This window comes from Vipera berus (genome assembly GCF_964194415.1).
Source record: "Vipera berus genome assembly, chromosome: 5".
Classification (NCBI taxonomy): domain Eukaryota; kingdom Metazoa; phylum Chordata; class Lepidosauria; order Squamata; family Viperidae; genus Vipera; species Vipera berus.
Genome location: NC_138207.1, coordinates 95,506,789 through 95,525,576, shown reverse-complemented (window position 1 = coordinate 95,525,576; position 18,788 = coordinate 95,506,789). Strand labels below are relative to the sequence as shown.

General features: G+C 41.3%; 1 protein-coding gene across 1 annotated transcript in view; it reads left to right on the top strand.

Moving 5' to 3' along the window:
- BICC1 (BicC family RNA binding protein 1) overlaps nucleotides 1-18,788 on the top strand; it is a gene marked incomplete at its 5' end in the record, with an annotated part of 129,562 nt that overhangs the window by 42,014 nt on the left and 68,760 nt on the right. The window lies entirely within an intron of this gene.

Genomic DNA, 18,788 nt, shown 5'->3' with positions numbered 1-18,788 from the left:
TATTTTTCTGGGAAAAAATATTTCTATTGGCTTTATTTTCAGACCAAAACAAAACAAAACAAAAACCTTGTCTCTTAGCTCAACGTTATGCAGGATGGTCCTTTGAGTGGCAAGGATGTGCAGAACCTACCAATGCCAAGGAAGGAGCTCTCTGCCAGGCCTGAAAGAGCCACGTCCTCTGCAAAGGCCACACATCTGCTTCATAAGCCCTCGCTGCTGTCTTTATTGTCCGGCTATTTTAGGAGTTTGTTCTATATGTCCCATTAATCTAGGACAGTTTTCATGGCTGTCCTGCAAGTTTTGTGCTCTCTGAAGCATCTCTCGAATGCTCAGCTCTGCCCTGTTGAGAATGTGACTTTTCCAGGTAGGGAAAAAAAATAAATGAAATAAAATCTCCAGTTAAATCAAGCATGAATTTAGCCTATTGTGCATTGAAGCATTTTATGATAATAGCAAAAATGTACAGTGCTGTGAGAGATGTTTTAAAGATATTGTGTCCCTGGTTTATACATTAAAGAGATTTTCATGTCTGGTGAAGAATAAACAAAATGCTTTGATACAGAATTCAGTAGCTACTTGAAATATATAATGCAGGTATTCTTTGACTTAAAAAAAAGATTTAAAAGATAAGTTATCTGAAGTGTCCTGTTCAGTTATTTGAGATAACTTAGTGAGTAATGTTCTCCTCCTCCACAAAAATTTATAACTGGAGTTTTACAACAATCATTCCTGAACACATGACCAAAGGAATCTCTCATATATCCCTTAATTAAAAGCCACATACATTTTGGGACTTCTTTTTCTCATATTGTCCTAACCTTCACTCACTCGGGAGGTCTCCAACATTTGCAAATTGCTGTTTTCAGCCAACCCTTTCCAACTGCTCTCCAGATGTGATGTGTGTCAATTCCAGCATGGGAAGTGTAGTCTTAACACTTCTGAGGACTGCAGATTAGAGAAATGGTGTCAGGCAAAGTTTATTTCTCAATCACACCTAGTTTTGCAATTGTAGACACAGTTCATTAACTGGCTTCCAGTGGTGGGTAAGCAGACGTTCGAAGCATCTCCCCCATTATAATCAATTATAGACTTTTATCTTTTAATATTGTAAGCTGCCCAGAGTTACTGTGTGGTAAGAACGGGTGGCTCATCAATTTTACAAAATGAATGATTGAATGAATGAATACATAAATCAAATTTTGACCAACTGGTCCATGGTTTTGTGCACAGCTTTGATTATGCCGTATCTTGCAGCATTAATCTCAGGAAGAAACATTGATGAGTCTTCCAATGTTGTTGGTAGCTTGTAAGGATGATCAGCTTGGAAAGATGATCTTTTAAAGACTGGTTGAGCTGTTCTATAGAAACATGGGATTTTTTGGTTTGCTTTTCAGCTCAAATATTTTTTTGTATAGTCTTTATGCTGTGTTTGATGCTGTTGGGGGTGTTGCAGTATAAAGTGAGGCCTAAGGATAAATAAGACTCCATTCTAAATGTGAATTGACCCTATTTCTGCCTGTTGGCTTATAATGGGGTTTACAGTAGAGCTTTTATTGAAATTCAGCAGTTTTCCAAAATTTGGACCATGCCAATGTCTTTTAAAGTACTTGTTTTGTGAGAAAATATGTATTTGTGCAAATGCACACTTGTAAGAGAACTGTTCTATGAAAATGGATTTAAATATGCAGTGTTAGTTCACATCCATTTTGGAGCACTTCTCGACATTTGTAATGAAATGGAATATTAGCAAGGCCTGGTGGACTTTATTTTTCCTGTCTCACATTGACATCAGTATCTCTTAACTTTTTAAATTAAAATGTGTTTGCACAATAACTAATGGTGTTGAAAATTTTAACTGGCATTTACAACCTGTTCTCATCCCTCTCATTCTTTGCTGATCACGTTTGATAAATACTGTGATTGGGGTTGTTTCTAAAGCTCGATTGCCACTTTTTGACGTATGAGAAACGGGTCCCAAGAGCAGATCCTGGAAACGTGCCTTGTAACAGCTGCAGATGTCAGCTAGAACATTTCAAGTTTATAAATCTCATGTCTGGAATTTGGCTGCTAAATACTGCTGAATCACTAATAGTGCCCTGGGATGTGACCAGCTCAGAGCAGAGGATGGTTGCTCCATTGTCCCTGGCAAGGGCTCTCGTGCCTCTTTGACAGCTGCTTGTGTTTGCACGAGGTGTGTGCAAAAGACAAAATGTGTTTATTTTTAGCCTTGGAAGTATTCCATTAGAATAAGAAAATATTCAACATGCCGGTTTGGCGCTTCTTGTAATGTAGCGCTTCCAGGGTTCTGAACTCAACCTAAAACTGAAACGGGCCTTTGGAGATCAACTTGCTTTCAACCCTGGGTCACAAAGAGGATGGAGAGAGAGAGAGAGTTTACCAGAGGTGGGCAACCTTGGCTGTTTTATGACTTGTGGACTTCAACTCCCAGAATTCCTGAGCCAGCGTGGGGGAACTATGGCCCCTTCATGACTCGTGGACTTCAAATCCCAGAATTCCTGAGCCAGCATGGGGGAACTATGGCCCCTTCATGACTCGTGGACTTCAACTCCCAGAATTCCTGAGCCAGCCATGCTGAGGCGAAAGGGAGAGGTTTCCAAGCTGAGCCATGCTGGCTCAGGAATTCTGGGAGTTGAAGTCCACGAGTCATAAAAGAGCCAAGGTTGCCATCCCTGGTTTATACTATCTGTCCTCTGAATTGCAAATGACTTTTTAAAATTTATTTTCTCTCTTGAAAACAAAATGTATCCAAGAAATAATGAGAATAGAAGTCTGCCATCATCCTTAGTCCAGTCTATATAATTGTTTGAGCAAACAGCGAAAGATCTTCTCAAGGTCTTTAAATCAACTCTCAGAATGAGCTGCTAACCCATCTTCCCAATGGCACTTTTGGAATATTTTGACTTTTTTTTTAAGGGGAACATCTTCGTGCGTGCCCCAAATACTGCAGTCATGAGACATGACATGTTTCATTCAAGGTCAGAGCATTTTGCACCACCTGATCAGATGGATCAAGTCTTTGGTCCTCCTTCCTGAGTCCTTGTGTGGCTCATTCCCTTCCCTAGCTTTGGTAACGCCAGAATCCACCAGGATGACTGAATCAAACAAGGGAGGTTGATACTATTAGGGAACTGTTGCCAACCGTGGCTGACGCTCTGGCAGTGTTGATGAAATGTCTAACAGAACATGGGGCATGGAGGAGGGAGTAGGACTATTACAAGAGTGAGCTTAACATCACTGTATCCAGGAAAACCTGAAAAAGACACGGTCACTTTGCTAGGTATAAGCTGATCTTCTTGTTGTTAGTTGCGAAGTCGTGTCTGACCCATCACGACCCCATGGACGACATTCCTTCAGGACTTCCTGTCCTCTACCATCTTCTGGAATCCATTTAACCTCAAGCCTACTGCTTCAGTGACTCCATCCAGCCACCTCATTCTCTGTCGTCCCCTTCTTCTCTTGCCCTCAACCTTTCCCAGCATTAGGCTCTTCTCCACTAAGTCCTTCCTTCTCATTAGGTGGCCAAAGTATTTGAGTTTCCACTTCAGGATCTGGCCTTCTAAAGAGCAGTCAGGGTTGATCTCCTCTAGGACTGACCGGTTTCATCACCTTGTAGTCCAAGGGACTCGCAGGAGTCTTCTCCAGCACCATGGTTGAGGGGCCTTTCTTATGGATAAGCTGATCTAGAGAACTGCTTTGACAGGATTTCAAGATTCTGCAACATCATCCTAGTAGCAATAAATATCTTTCAGGAACTTCTTGTTCCTGAGTGTGTAGACCTGTAGCACTGGATGTGCAGTCTGGGATTTGAAGGAGTATTGCAATGTCTCAGCATTGTGCTAAGAAATGATGTGGCTTAATGATTTTGAGGTTGACTCAGAAGTTAGGCGAACCATGCTTGCACACTCTTAATAAAACAATGCCTTAATGCACTCTGCACATCAGGCATTATGTTATTATCAGATAAAGCTACTGATGCATTAGTTGGGCAAGAGAAAATGTCTCGCATAGGAGGCATCAGGAATGAAGGTCCATTCAAGGGAGACTAACCTCTTAATTAAGCTGCTATGATGACATCAACTAATGGCTTAGTGACCCTAATATGGTTAAGATCTAGTTAGTCCTTAGATGGGAGAACACCAGGAAATTGAGGGGTGCAGTCAGACTGGGAAGTGGAAACAGTATCATGGAAGTACTGTAGCTGGAAACGACTTCTACATTTTTCCCAAGAAAACTACATGGAAGTGTAGTAATGGAACTACTGTAAGTGTGTGTGTAAGTCATCCAGCTCAGTTCCAGGGAGTCTCTTAATTAAGAGAAAACATGGAGTCATACTAGCAAGAATTCAAGAGTTGGGGTTGGCAGCATAGTCTCTGAGGACACCACTGTGTATTTTGGCACTGTGTCCTTGGCACCTGTCAAGGTCTTCTACTCTTCTGATTATTATCAGTCAAAACGTATGCTTGACCATCTTTATTCACTTATGTCTGCCTTCTTCGGGAACTGGAACATGTTTTACTTTTTTGCCTGTAAGACAATAGGAAATTATTCTAAAAGTCAAGGAGGAAGATAGACAGATAAGATGGCTTTTCAACCACTCACTCTCCTCGGATGTGATGATCTCTCATCCCTACAGGCAAAAAATGTTGGCCATCAGGGTAGCGAGGCCCATGGTACCTTCTACAAAATGTGTTTCACACAGCCAGCTGTCCCTACCCTGTTAACCATTTTGTGTTGGCATCTTTGACCTATTCTCAAGTGTTCTCTGCAACCTCCCCTACAAAAAAAAACCCCACCCTCGTGAACAACTGCAATGTAAAGCACTAAAGTGTTGGCCATGTCTTCTTGTAAAAGGAGGTGGAATTTCCGCATCCGAGGACAGTTGGTGCTTTCATGGTAAGCAATCAAAAGGGTCAGTTGCTGTCACTTAGAAGACATTCTTGGCTTTGTAGCTGGTCTGATCGTGCTTCTTTATAATAAGAAATCAGTAGGCTGAAGCCTCATATTTCTGAGGTCTGTGGGTCTGGCATTGTCAGCTTTGGGCAATTTTGAAAACAAGCCAGCTTCACAGGGCAGGAGGTCAATGGGGGCTGGTCTTGAGGAGGATGTATCTGAGCAATCTTCTTGCTACTGACAGAAATAATAATAAATGGCTATTTAAAGAGGAGGAGGGAAGACAACTTTGATTTTTCAACATACTGTATAGGGCAATGTTCTTCAACCTTGGCAACTTTATGATACATGGACTTCAACACCCAGAATTCCCCATGCTGGCTTTGGAATTCTGGGAATTGAAATCCACATATGTTAAAGATGTCAAAGTTGAGGAACACTGGAATAGAAGAATTGAAACTTGTTCAGGAATGGTGCATTGAAGTATATTTTAATTTCACTTTGATGTTAAGTAAGAAATAGCCCAAAGGTGGAATCCATAACCATGAGTGATTTTAGTTATTCTAATCTTGTTTTAAATTGGGGAGAGCTATGCGTATCAGCAGGCTTGCTTGCCACTAGTGGTCACTAAAGATCCTCCTAAGGTTGAATGGCTTCGTCAGGGCTTTGCAGTTCCTTAAGGCCCAAGTTCTCCAGGTACAATTTGCAACACAGCTTTGGTCTTTCTATGCATTGTTCCACATCTGCTGCAAACTCCTAAAAATGCCTCTGTTTCAAAAAGGTTACACAATGTATCTTAACTTGTTATTTACTGGGAAACTCACTGAAAGTGTTCTTCCCAGGCAGCTTTGTGTCTCATAAGGCCAAATGAGTCACTTTGGGTGACACAGCCAGAAAAAGAATAAAAAACAGAAATCAAGTGTAGAATCCTTAGGATAATTTGGATTTGAAGGCTGCAAAGCAAAGGCTGATTATTCCACAGGCATTTAAGGAGGTTTTTTGACAGTGTTCTTACATGGTCGTCTTACCTACTATTAAATGTTGACTGCTATTCTTGCTACAATAAACACAGAGATATTCTTGTTTTCTAGAGCAGGGGTCCCCAACCCCCTGGTCTGTGGACCAGTACCGGGCTGCAGCATGCTAGCAATTGGGCTGCACAAACAAGCAAAGCCCCATCCACAGGATGCAGGCAGCACACAAAACCACACACCCTGCAGTCCGCGGAAAAACCTTTCTTCTCGGAACCGGTCCCTGGTGCCCAAAAAGGTTGGGGACCTCTGTTCTAGAGGGTATTTTTTTCTCTCATTTCCCATTAAGTCAGTGAAAAGCCACATTTAAATGAATTATCTAGAAAAGTAATCCAGATGCTCCACATTTTTGTTCCATTTTGTTTTGCTTTATCTTTAGTCCAAGAATTCCTGAGCTAACAAGAATTCCATACAACTAAGTTCCCTACACGTACGTCAACCCTTGGTCATTTTATGATGTGAAGGTAAAATAAGTCGAATGTCAGTTTTGAGACAGATGGGTTAGTTTTCCTTACCCCAAAGTATCATTGGTATTTATAATAACACTCATTTGGAAGAACAAGGTTGCATAAATTATGCCTCGTAAAAGACTATTTTCTCCCCATTATAGAAAGGAGTTAATAGGCCAGCATAATCTCCAGGTATGTTTTAGGAGTAAGCTTGAACATCTTCAGTTAACTTTAACCTGGGCCAAGATGAGGCCTCAGGTGAGTATCAGCAGGTAGCTATTAAGAGGTCTTTCCATTGGTACACCATTGTGAAGTCTCCCAAGATGCATCTTTAATCAGAATACAGTAGTTGTCTTGTGTCATTCTTGTTCAAGTTACTGGAACTTGCTCCCAAGAATTTCAAAAGGATGAACAATTCTAGTCCGAGATATACAGCTCCTCTGAGTGTGTTGGATACTTGACCTTGACCAGGTCTACAGGGTATGGTTAAAAGAAAGTCCAGATGGGACCATAGTGTGATCAAAACTCTGTCTGTTTTTATGTGCATCATGATGGTTAATCACCCCATCTCTGCTGCCATTTTGACTTTATCCTCCTGAGTCCCTTGGAGATTGCTGCAAAAGTGGGTCCTACTGCTCAAAAAGCTTTAAAACACCAGGATTCCTGAGGTGGGACATAAGAAGACAACATTAAGAGTTCAACCCTCCACTTGAATGAAAAACAAACAAACTTGAGAGGTTTGCTTTCACCCGAGAAAGCGTTCCAGCAATTGAAATAATAGTAATTTTATTTAAAGAAGGCTCCTGATAACAACCAAATAACAACCTAGAATGATTAAGAAGACAAGCAGCTAGTCTGGCCAAGAGAACATCTCTTACAGTTGATTTATGTTGTATTCCTAATCCAGTTTCATTACTTGCAGAGCCAGACCTGAGCGTCTTCTCTATGATTATTCTCCAAGGGAAAAGGTTAATACAGTATCCATGTGGAAACATTAGTTTATCAACAGCAAGTTTATTACTTGACTCATTTTAAAGAAATGCAAACTTTGCAATAAACTTACTACGTTGGACGATAAAGTTTATTTTTACTTTTGTTCCCGAGCATCACCATCAATGCTGGTCTTATTTGTAGTCTCCCCCATTTTACTAAGTCACATTACTAACTAAACTGAAAAGTCCACAATTGAGAGGAAAAATTTAGAATAGAATAGAATAGAATAGAATAGAATAGAATAGAATAGAATAGAATGATGAACAGGATGAAGAATAGAATAGAATAGAATAGAGGATGAAGAATAGAATAGAATAGAATAGAATAGAATGGAATAGGGAATGGAACAGAACAGAATAGAATAGAATATAGAATAGAACAGAACAATCACACTTATTGGCCAAGTGTGATTAGATACACAAGGAATTTGTCTCCGATGTATAAGCTCACAGTGTAGAGAAAATTTATTAGTGTTAACTATTCCAGGAAGGAGCTTCACTTCCTACAGGATTGCATTTCTTATTGTTCCTTAAGGAATGCCCAGGTGATGCCCAGTTTTCCAACAGCAACTTGTAGCTGGTCTGTTAAGGAATAAACGAAATGGAAGCTAGAAGACTTAAAAGCACTTGAAAGAGGTTGTGTTTTTTTTTGCTAAGTGAATGGGGCTGTTTTTACTTAACTGTTTTTCTAAAGAATCCACACTGGCGGCAAACGTGCGTAGTAATATCCAGGATGGTTTTTTTTTTCAAAAAAAAAAAAAGCAGGGCTGCCTTTTCCTGTAAGGGCCCTAACATTCCTTCCAAATTAGTACAATTCCTGTGTTTCTGTGAAAAGAACAGGCCGTTTGGCAAGAGACTTTGAGCAAAGCCTTGACATACATAGGGAATCTTTGGCTAGAGGGATATTAAACGGGAAATGCATCTGGGGTGCATCTCTGCATCTGAGATCACAACAGTCTGACTTGCTTTGTCTTCTTGAGAAGAGGATGGGTGATAAAAGTTTTGTTCAAGTGACCGTATATCTTGTTACTCTATATGAGGAGGAATAATATTTGGGTTATGCCAAAGGTGCATTTCCAAGAGGCAACTGGACTTCCTTTTGTTCTTCCTTGAAGATGTTTCACTTCTCAGTTCTGAAGAAGCTTCTTGGATGAGAAGCGAAATGTCTTCAAGGAAAAACAAAGAAAATCCAGTTGCCTCTTGAAAAAGCATCTTTAGGACAACCATGACCTGGATGACTGAGAGTTGCTTGGTTAGCAAACTAGTGAAGTATTCTTGTTGAAAACAGAAAGATGTATTTTTTTCAAACAACAAAGCCTACACATCACTTCCAGCGAGGTCTATGGAAGTGTCCATCCTTGACCACTGTCCTCCATTACTCCTTCAGTTACAGAATCAGCTCTACCTGGGCAGGGCAGGTGGGAACTTGGCCTCTTCCTATGGCTTGACATGTCAGCTGATGATCCTAGTCTTCTCCACAATCATTTTGTTCATGGGCCTGTGGCCTTGGTTTTGAAGGATCTGTATTCTTATCTGCCGAAGCCCCGAGGTTGCCTTCAAAAGTTAATTCAGTGGGTGAGGATCTTTGTGGAGAACCCAATTATGTTTGCCTGGCTTTCCAAATTAACCCATGTATTTGAACCTATGATCAACTCAATCTTTTTGCTCAACTGACACGGTGTAGTTTCAGACCAGAAATGCATCCTTGGGGTGAGCGTGGTGGTTTTGTGAAGTACAGATTGCTTCACATTTTGTCCAGTTGGGGAAGAAAAAAATCTTGATGGCCATTTCCAAGAAAGTCAGCCAATGAACCAGCCATGGTTTTACGGCCTTTTAATTTGTTTAACTAGATTTGTAGTAGTTAATCATTTGCTGCTCAGCATTTTCATGCTTGCGTGGAAATGAAATGTTCTTTGCCTTTAGCTGTGAGGAAAAAAAAGTCCTTAGTATTCCACTCACCACTGGTTTGAGTTTTGGAAAATGCTGCAGAATGTCATCTCATCTCAGGCTACTGTGTATCACACTAATTTTCACTTTGCGGAAAAGAAATATTTGATGAATTTGTAGAAGTCTTTTTCTGAATATCGATACTATGAAAGGTCCAGAGAAAATTGTGAGCTTATAAAATTCATCTTGGTAGGTAGCAGAAGCTTGTATCTTTTATGCGAAAAAGGAATTATTACATCAGGTTACATAATTCTAATGCAACAGCGTCATTTCTTGCCTTTATGGTCATGAATATATCTTTGAGCTGTGTCCATTTTTTTAATGATATGTATTTAAAAAACTATAATTTCGTAGTTTGTTTAGATGGCTTTTCCCCACCCTTGCAGGATTAAAGCTAGAAAATGAAATGCTTTGAATGTAAGAAAGTACTGGGAACAAATGTTGTAGTAATTGAGATGTGTCAAGATGAATAATTAAATCATTTTGATCTGTAAGTCTTCTTAAATTTAATGCCAGAGCGAGGTTTGTCTTGTGTTAAACAGCCTGGGGCTGGGATGTTAATAGAGATCTGGCGTGTGGGTGGGTGATATGTTGTTGGCAATGAGATTTTTTACTTAGGGTCCTTTGATTTGGTTTTTATAAACTGATAAATATATTGTGTTATATTTTTTTAAAATTTGTTTGCTGCCCAGTGTTTCACTGGTAAATGGATGGCAACTAAGGAGCTATTTTCAATTTGTCCAGAAATGCATGATGGACATGGGCAGTTGGATTTATTTATTTTCAATAATAATAGTGGTGATGATGATGATGATGATGATGATGATGATGATGACATTGGAAAGGACCTTGGAGGTCTTCTATCCAACTCCCTACTCCGGCAGGAAACCCTATACTATTTGAAACAAAATATTGTATTATATAATAAATTCATCTGGCTTTCTCATAGATGTAGCTTTGGGCAGCTGACAATTTAAAATAGAATAAAAGCAATATCCAAAATGGTAAATACAGGTAGTCATTGACTTTTGACCACAACATTTCTGCTGTTAAGTGAGATATTTGTTAAGTTAATTTTGCTACATTTTACAACTTCGCCACAGTTGTTAAGTGAATCATTGCAGTTGCCACATTAGTCACACCGTTGTTAAGTGAATCTGGCTTCCCCATTGACTTTGCTGGTGAGAAGATCACAAAAGGTGATCATATGACCCCATCATAAATATGAATCAGTTGCCAACCGTCATAAATATGAGTCAGTTGCCAAGCCTCTGAATTTTGATCGCGTGAACACGGGGATGCAGCAACCGTCATAAGTGTGAAAAATGGTCATAAGTTCCTTTTATCAGTCACTAAATGAACTGTTGTAAATCGAGGATCACCTGTAATGTAAATAGCATACTCGCCCGTAATGTCAGGGATGATGAAATAACCAGATCTTAGACCATCAGGCTCACCTCAAGTCTGATCTCTGGAGGTGATATTTTCAACATGGCCGGTGCCATCACCAAAAAGGCTGTGTTCCTGAGTCCCACCAGATGGCGCTGTCTCACAGACAGGATTCAGAGCATGCTTCTCCTGCTGGATGTAACAGGATGGGTGGACCCCACTGTGGAGAGATGGCCCCAGATGTAGTCCCTCCCCAAACTCTGAAGGGCTTTAAAGTTGACCACCAGCACTTTGAACTACATCAGGAAACTACCACAGCGGTAGAGCAGTGCGTGGAGCAGGGCAGCCCATGTTTTGAATGACCATCACCCGTCACTGAACGTCCCGCCACATTCTGCGCCAGAGGAGGCCCCACCTAGAGTGGGTTGCAGCGATGCAATTGGATGGCGCTCTCTTTGGGGAGTGGCCTTTGAGCAGGGTGGCCCAGATTTTTGGCTGGGCACATTTGGCACTGGTCCTTGGGGTTGAAGGGGTGTCCCTGACGCCGCCCTAACCAGTGGTGCTCCCTCAAAAGTAACGAGAGTAGTAAGTGTCTCAAATCCAAGATTGAGGTCAAGGATAATCCTCTGCCCTTTTCCAATACCTGTTGGAATTTGGCAGTAGTGGGAAGCACCTGTCCATCTCAATGTGTATGGGGTGCTTTCAGACATTGGGGGCAATAAATATTGACGCTCTCGTTATCTTGTCAACTGCCTCGTTTTTTGGAAAATCAAGGGTGGCGTTTCTAATTTGCATTATCGCATGAGGGACACCAGTTAACTTCAGGTTAATTGATTGGGTTCCAGTTTAGATTAGATTGGATCCCAGTCAATCAAACCTTTATTGCGGTCACAGACCAGCATAAGATGGGTAAAATTCAAACAGTAATTTAAAAATAAAATAAAATACAGGATTCCTGTATCCTGTAAACCTACCAGTCATATAGACAAGCGTAATGCATCTGAAGCGCTAGACTTTCCTTTATTTAAGAGGAATAAAATTGTAGCTTTATTTTCATTCTTGACCGGGTTTTTTTTTTCTTCATCTGGCAGCATTCTATATTAAGAATACTGAGCCTTGTTTTCCTACATATTTAAAATCCCCCTGCTAAGCAAATTCTCCAGGAAAGAGTTATGGATCCATCCCAGTTCTGGTTTGTGGCTTCTGAAAGCTTCTCTTCTCTTGCCATGAGGGTGAGCGTGTAAGGAAGGAGAGTTTTGTCTACATTGTTTGTCTTAGCAATTATAGGCGCAAAGAAAGTTTTTCCAAAATGAAATGTTTCTTCAGGCTTTCAGTCCATCTCGGAGAGTGGGAGGGTGGGGGGTGGGAGAGAGGAAGAGACAGGCAGTGAAGGAGAGCGTTGATACATGGATGAAGACTGAACTTTTGCCCTCTTTTTTTGGAGAAGACTTCATGTGTTCTCCTTCTTTTAGGATATAGACCACAAGGTGGCAGGAAACGGTGCTGTTAAATTTCAGCGGTGGCAGTTGGGAGATGCTGGTGAGCACAGAAAGGAGGCCTTCGGGAGCCATGAATGAATCCAGGAAGCCTGTTGCCTGTTTATGAATTAATTTATATTTGGCAGATGCAGAAAGCCCTACGTCCGTGATGGCGAACCTATGGCACAGGTGGCACGCAGAGCGCTCTCTGCGGGCACGCATGCTGTCGCCCCAGTCCTAGGCTTTCAGCTGGGTTTTATAAAATCTTTTCGCTTTAGGCCTCTGCCGCCGTGTAGAAAAAAAAAAAAGGTTCAATCAATTTCAACTTCTCGCGGGAAAAAAAGTTCTCGCAAAGTTGGAATTGATCGATTGAACTTTTTAGTCCCACCCAGTCTACTGTTACCACTGCAACCACGCCCACCCAGTGGGCCACATCCACCCAATTGGCCACACCCACCCAAAGGGCCACACCCACCCGGCACCCGATGATACATAAGTGGGTTTTGGGTTGCAGTTTGGGCACTCGGTCTCTAAAAGGTTCCCCATCACGGCCCTACGTTATTTCTGATAGTCCTCCGTAACTTCTGAACTAAAAAGCATCGAAATATAAATGTTTATTTTAGAGGTTGTGAGGAAGGGCTAGGCAAGTTGGCTTTTTTTTATCATACCAGTTTGAATAATGCATACTTGAGCCTCATTTGGAAATTGTTAAAAAATCCGCTCGGTGTCTACATCCCTTGTAAAGATGTGGGAAGGTTACAAGCCATGCCAACTGTCTCGTAGTTCCGTTTGGGGTTGTCAACCCAGGAAATTTCTGCTGTCTTTGTGTGTGTGTTTGCAAAGAGGTTGAGATGATGCTTTGCATCTTTTAATTTGAGGAATGAAAGACTCCACCCACCCAAAAAGGCATAGCTTTTTAAAATTTTAATCTTGAAATCTGCATTCTTTTCTTTCCAGACCATATTTTTTCAGGTTTCTAGAATTAAGATTCCCCTGATCAGAGGCACATGTCTGCTACAGAAGAAAAAATAATGTGCTGCCTCTTTTGCAAGAATTCACAACTTGCTTTTTAAAATGTCTCTGTCCAGACAGCTGCAAAAATAAACGATAACAATTTCTCTTGCTTTGATGTTGCATCAGCAGTGACTTCATTTCGCTGCTACCAAACACAGATTTTGGTACCATAAATGCTCCTTAGAAGAGTGACACTTTGGTTGAGATAGGATACGTTGATGTGTTCTGCATAATAACTTAGTTTTCAAATATATTTGGCCTCTGTCTCTGAATCTTTAGCTTTTGTCCAGCCTAGGACAAAAGGATATCAAGGATATCAAGGTCAAGTTTTAGACAATAAAGAGATTCCACTTCACTAATCTGCAAAATTATGGGAGTCTCAGATGAAAGGACAGAATTAAAATATAAAACCACAAATGGAAGCCTGCTGAACAAAGAGGAATATAGCCCTCTTAAACATTAACCTGCCCATCTGGGCGGCAGCTCCTAGTTGACTTTGGCTGATCTTGAGAAGCTAAGCGGAGCTGGGCCTGGTTAGCATTTGGAAGGGAGAACATCAGGGAATCCCAGGGGCTGCAAGCTACTCTGGAAAGTTAAAAACAAGTTGTGAAAGAAGGCAGTAGCAAATATTTCTATACTTTTGCCAGGAAAATAGGATGGATCCACCCAAGAGGTCCTACCTAGGAGTTGGGTTTCCAATATTGAAAGGTGATTTCAGTATTGAATGATTTTATTGTCTATGGATTTTTGAATGCTAGAGAGGGATACAGTTGAGTCTCTACAGGTGCAAAGCTACTGACCTGTTTAGCTAGCCTCAGCACTGTTGAAATATTTGGGGATTGATTTGATTACAGGTAGCCCTCGACTTAAGACCACAACCGAGTCCAAAGTTTCCGTTGCAAAACGAGACACTTGTTGAGTTTTGCCCCGTTGTATGACGTTGCTTGCCACAGTGGTTAAGTAAATCGTTGCAATTATTAAGTTACTAATATGGTGGCTGAGTGAATCTAGCTTCCCCATTGACTTTGCTTGTTGGAATGTCACCAAAGAGGATCACATGACCCTGGGACACTGCGACCATCATAAATATGAGCCAGCAAGCATTTGAATTTTGATCACGTGATCATGGGGGGGTCACGTGATCATGGGGCCAATGGTCCTAAGAGTGAAAACCAGTCATAAGTCGTTTTTTCAGTGCTGTTCTAACTTTAAATGCTCACTAAACAACCAATTAAATCCAGGACTACCTGTGTGAAGAAAGATGTGTATTGAAAAAGAATGACACCCTTAGAATTTCTGCCTTGACACAAAAGTTTCCAAAGCTTTATAGGCCCCTTTCTTTCCTAGAAACATTCCAGAAGCTACTGCCGTAAACTTTAATTACAATAACACTTTATTTAGAATTTTAAGAATAATTTGTTTAAGTTCAATCTCAAGGATGTTCAGTAGTGCTTTGTTCATGTTTATAGTGGACAAATTCTCAAAGTTCATGGATACCATAACTGTTAACACCTGTTTCAACTTTGTGCTGTTAGTTCTGGACGCAACATTTGCAGCCTTGTATTGGCTACAAATGAGAAAAATATGAAATGCAATCCGACATGATAACCCACAAGAGTGAAGCTGAAATGCAAATTGAAATATATATTTGAGTGGAATTAGTTTCGAAGGCACCTGTAATTTATATGCAATGGAGTGCTTTTCTTCTTCTTTTTAATAAATGGTCTGATAATCTTTATAAATATCGTAGTGGAAAAAGGCTCAGTCTATTAAATTTGAGAAGTTAACCAGAGCGTGTATATTTTCATAACACGAGAAAAAAAGCCCTCTGCCCATTAGTTGGGTCAGATTTTGCTAACTTGTGAATTCTTTGGGGAAGGTCTGTTCATTACACAGAAATCCAGCGCTCTTCTCTTCTCTTCTCATGCAAGGAAAACACTTGAGGAGGCTGAAACTTTGTACCAGCCAGCCTGGTGAAGCAAGAAGGATCCCCCGGGTCTGGAGCACCCCAGATTTGCCAAAAACTGTGTTCTAATGAGGGGAACCTTCAAGAGAATTCATTCACGGTATCCTGGCTGAGGGCTACACCCAAAATCTAACTAAAAACACCAGGTTTGGTGGTTTCTTTTGAAAGCAGCTCTAGAAACAAGCAGAACCAACAAGGAGATACTTCCCAGGTTGGTTCTTGGTGAGGATCCATCCTTCAGAGTCAAGACCAGTCAAGGCTTGACTGAAATATGTCTATGTTATCAACTTCCTTCTAAAACTCTTACCCAAATTTAAAGACCTTTTCTGTGAGTACCAGATGGCTTGGGGCCCCAGTGGTAGAATATCACACTAGATATTGATTAATTAAGACCCAACCCACCGCCCCACCCCCACAATCCGGCTCCCTCCTTTCCCATCTTGTAACTTTATCTTTATCTTTATTAGACTTATATACCGCCCTTCTCCCGTAGGACTCAGGGCGGTTCACAAGGTTTTTTAAAATAACAATACAACAATTACAAAAATTAAGAACAGTTAAAATAATTACATTTAGACCTTGAATAAATATAAAACCCCAATTAAAATCCAATTAAAACCCCAATTAATACTCTCAGTCCAGGCCAGAAAGCTCAAAGAGCCAGGTCTTCAGGTCCCAGCGGAATGAGCGAAGGTCAGGGGCAGTCCTAAGCTCTACGGGCAGCTGGTTCCAAAGGGCAGGTGCACCCACAGAGAAGGCCCTCCCCCTGGATGTTGTCCGCCGGCAATCTTTTACCGGCGGTACCCTGAGAAGGCCCTCCCTGTGGGAGCGCACAGGACGAAGGGAGCTTGATGCCGGCAGCAGGTGTTCCCTTAGATCAGGGGTGTCAAACTCAATTTCATTGAGGGCCGCATCAGCATTGCGGTTTCCCTCAAGGGGCCGGGTGGGTATGGCCACGGTGGGCGTGGCCTACTGGGTGGGTGTGGTTAGAGTGTGTATGGCCTACTGGGTGGGCGTGGCCAGCTCTACATCGTTGGCATCAAGGGTGCCTATGGGACCCTGGGCAGGAGTGGGACAGATCTGAGGGTCTCTGGCAGAAGGAGGGTCTCTGGGTCAGGGCCAAGGCAGTGGGGGCCGTTCCCTCACTGTTTCCAGGATGGCTTCGCGGGCCACATGAAACCACTTCACGGGCCGGATCTGGCCCCCGGGCCTTGTGTTTGACATGTCTGCCTTAGATAATCCAGACCCATGCCATTTAGGGCTTTATAGGTCATTACCAGCACCTTGAATCTCACCCGGAGGGCAACTGGAAGCCAATGCAACTCACGGAGCAGAGGTGTTACATGGGAGTATCAGGAAACCCCCATCACAACCCGCGTGGCTGCATTCTGATTTTACTTTGATTGTACTTCCATTTCATTGTGTTAGAAATATTTGTCTTTGATTATTTTAATATTTTTATGCTGTAAGCCGCCCAGAGTCGCTTCAAAATGAGATGGGAGGCAGATAAATTTAATAAATAAAATAAAATTAATAATAATAATAATAATAATTAGTGAAACACTTTTCCTCCATCCTCTATCAGTCCAATTCTGACTGCTTTCATGAGACAAAATGGCCAGAGTTGAGGGATGTTTTGGTTAAAAATGGCTGCGGGCAGAGAATGATCCTACCATATCATCTTCTGTTTATAGAATCAACAACCTTTATTCTCTTTCTCTTTTTACTTAATTTTCTTTTTAATTTGGGAAACCTAACACCTCTATAGTATGTTGAAAGTTCTTCACACAAATGATCAGAGTTGAAAAGGACCTTGGAAGTCCTTTAGTCCAAACATCTGCTCAAGCAGGAGAACCTATACCATTTCAGACAAGTGACTGTCCAGTCTCTTCTTAAACACCTCCAGTGTTGGAGCACCCACAACCTCTGGAGGCAAACAGTTCCACTGGTTAATGGTTCTCACTGTTAGGAAGTTTCTCCTTAGTTCTAGGTTGCTTCTCTCTTTGATTAGTTTCCATCCATTGCTTCTTGTCCTGCCTTCAGGGGCTTTGGAGAATAGCTTGGCTCCCTCTTCTTTGTGAAGACTGCTATCATATCACCCCTAGTGATTCATCCCCACTGCACTGCAGCCATCCATTTCTCCAAGAGACATGGAGGCGTTCTTGGGAAGAGGGATGACCAGGGAGATAGACAATGTGCTATGCAAGAAATCAGTCCACCCACCCACCATCTTGTTTTCTTAAAATAAAAAAAGCAATTGATTTTAGATATTCAAAGAAGGTGGGGCTTGTGGTCTTGGCCTTGTGAGAATGTCCAAGGCTACCATGCTGCCTCAAGACAGCATTTTGTGTTTGTTTTTTTCTTTCGGTCTGGCAAAAACTGATTTTTCCCACACAGGAAGAAATTAGAGCTTCCTAACCTCTAATTAGCTTAAGTACCAGGGGACTGAAAATCCCAACAATTGTCTTTTTATAAAAAAACAAAACAAAAAACAAAACATTGGGTTCTATTTAGTTTTAATTTCACTTTCAAGCCGAAGTGGTGGTTTTTGGAAATGTTCTCTCTGTGGAAGAATAAAGTTATGCAAGTGATCTGTAACTGGATATTCCTGAATATGCAGACCAGAGTTGGTTTATTGGCGGAAGGAAGTTCAAAGGCTTCCGCGGTGAAAGTCAAAGAAAAACATTCGATTGTCTCTAAGCGGGGTTCCAGAGAACGAGGCAGAAATTTTTTCTGGGTCCAAGATGGCTCTCAGCTCGAGGATACCGAGCTAAAAGTACATGGCTGGGGAAAAAAACCATAGACTTTGATGTCTTAGATGGTGTTTTTATGCTGTTGAGAAATAAAAGAGAGAGAGAGAGAAATGGATGTCACAGCGTGTAACTAAGCACTTAAAAGTAATTCTTTGGATTCGTTGTGAAGCTTAGAAAGGTTAAAAACAGTGGAAGCAATGTGAGCCATCCTTCAAAACCAAGTAGCCACGTGTCCCTTTAAAATGGCTGGTTTTAGTGAAATAGAGAAGGCAAGGATCATCTGTTAGGAGTGGATGGATGGTTTGGTTGTGCTCAAAACCACTGGGTGCCATCTTGGGGCCTCTTTGGGTCAGCCCTTCTCTGTGGGAGCAGTCAACCTCTGGATGGCTCTTTGGCCTTGAGATTGTACCCGCGGTGATATCTTTTAGCTGAATATTTTTTCTGCATCTGGAGGGGAAAAAATCTGCTTTTGTTTATACTTTTCTCTTGGGTTTTTTTTAACCATCTGGGGGGGTTGCATTTTTTAAGAGATATGGCTTATACGTATATATTTATATATTTATACTTGTAAATTGCTTTGGGATTCTTTCCAGTAGGAGGCATATAAACCTGTACGAATCACCTCCAAAAATCTAAAAAAAATGAGGTGGACTTTTTGGACCCTGTGAGAAATCTGGTAGATCCAGGGAAAAGTAACTGAGAGCTGAGGGCTCTTTATTCCATTTTATTTTCTGAGACAAAATGACAAAAGTTCTCATTTTGGGGAAAGGGGGGGGGGTTCTCTAAATTTTAATTATGGTTAATTGGCCAAAATCTTTCCATCATTTGCATGGGAAAGTTTTCGTACTAGGTTATTTC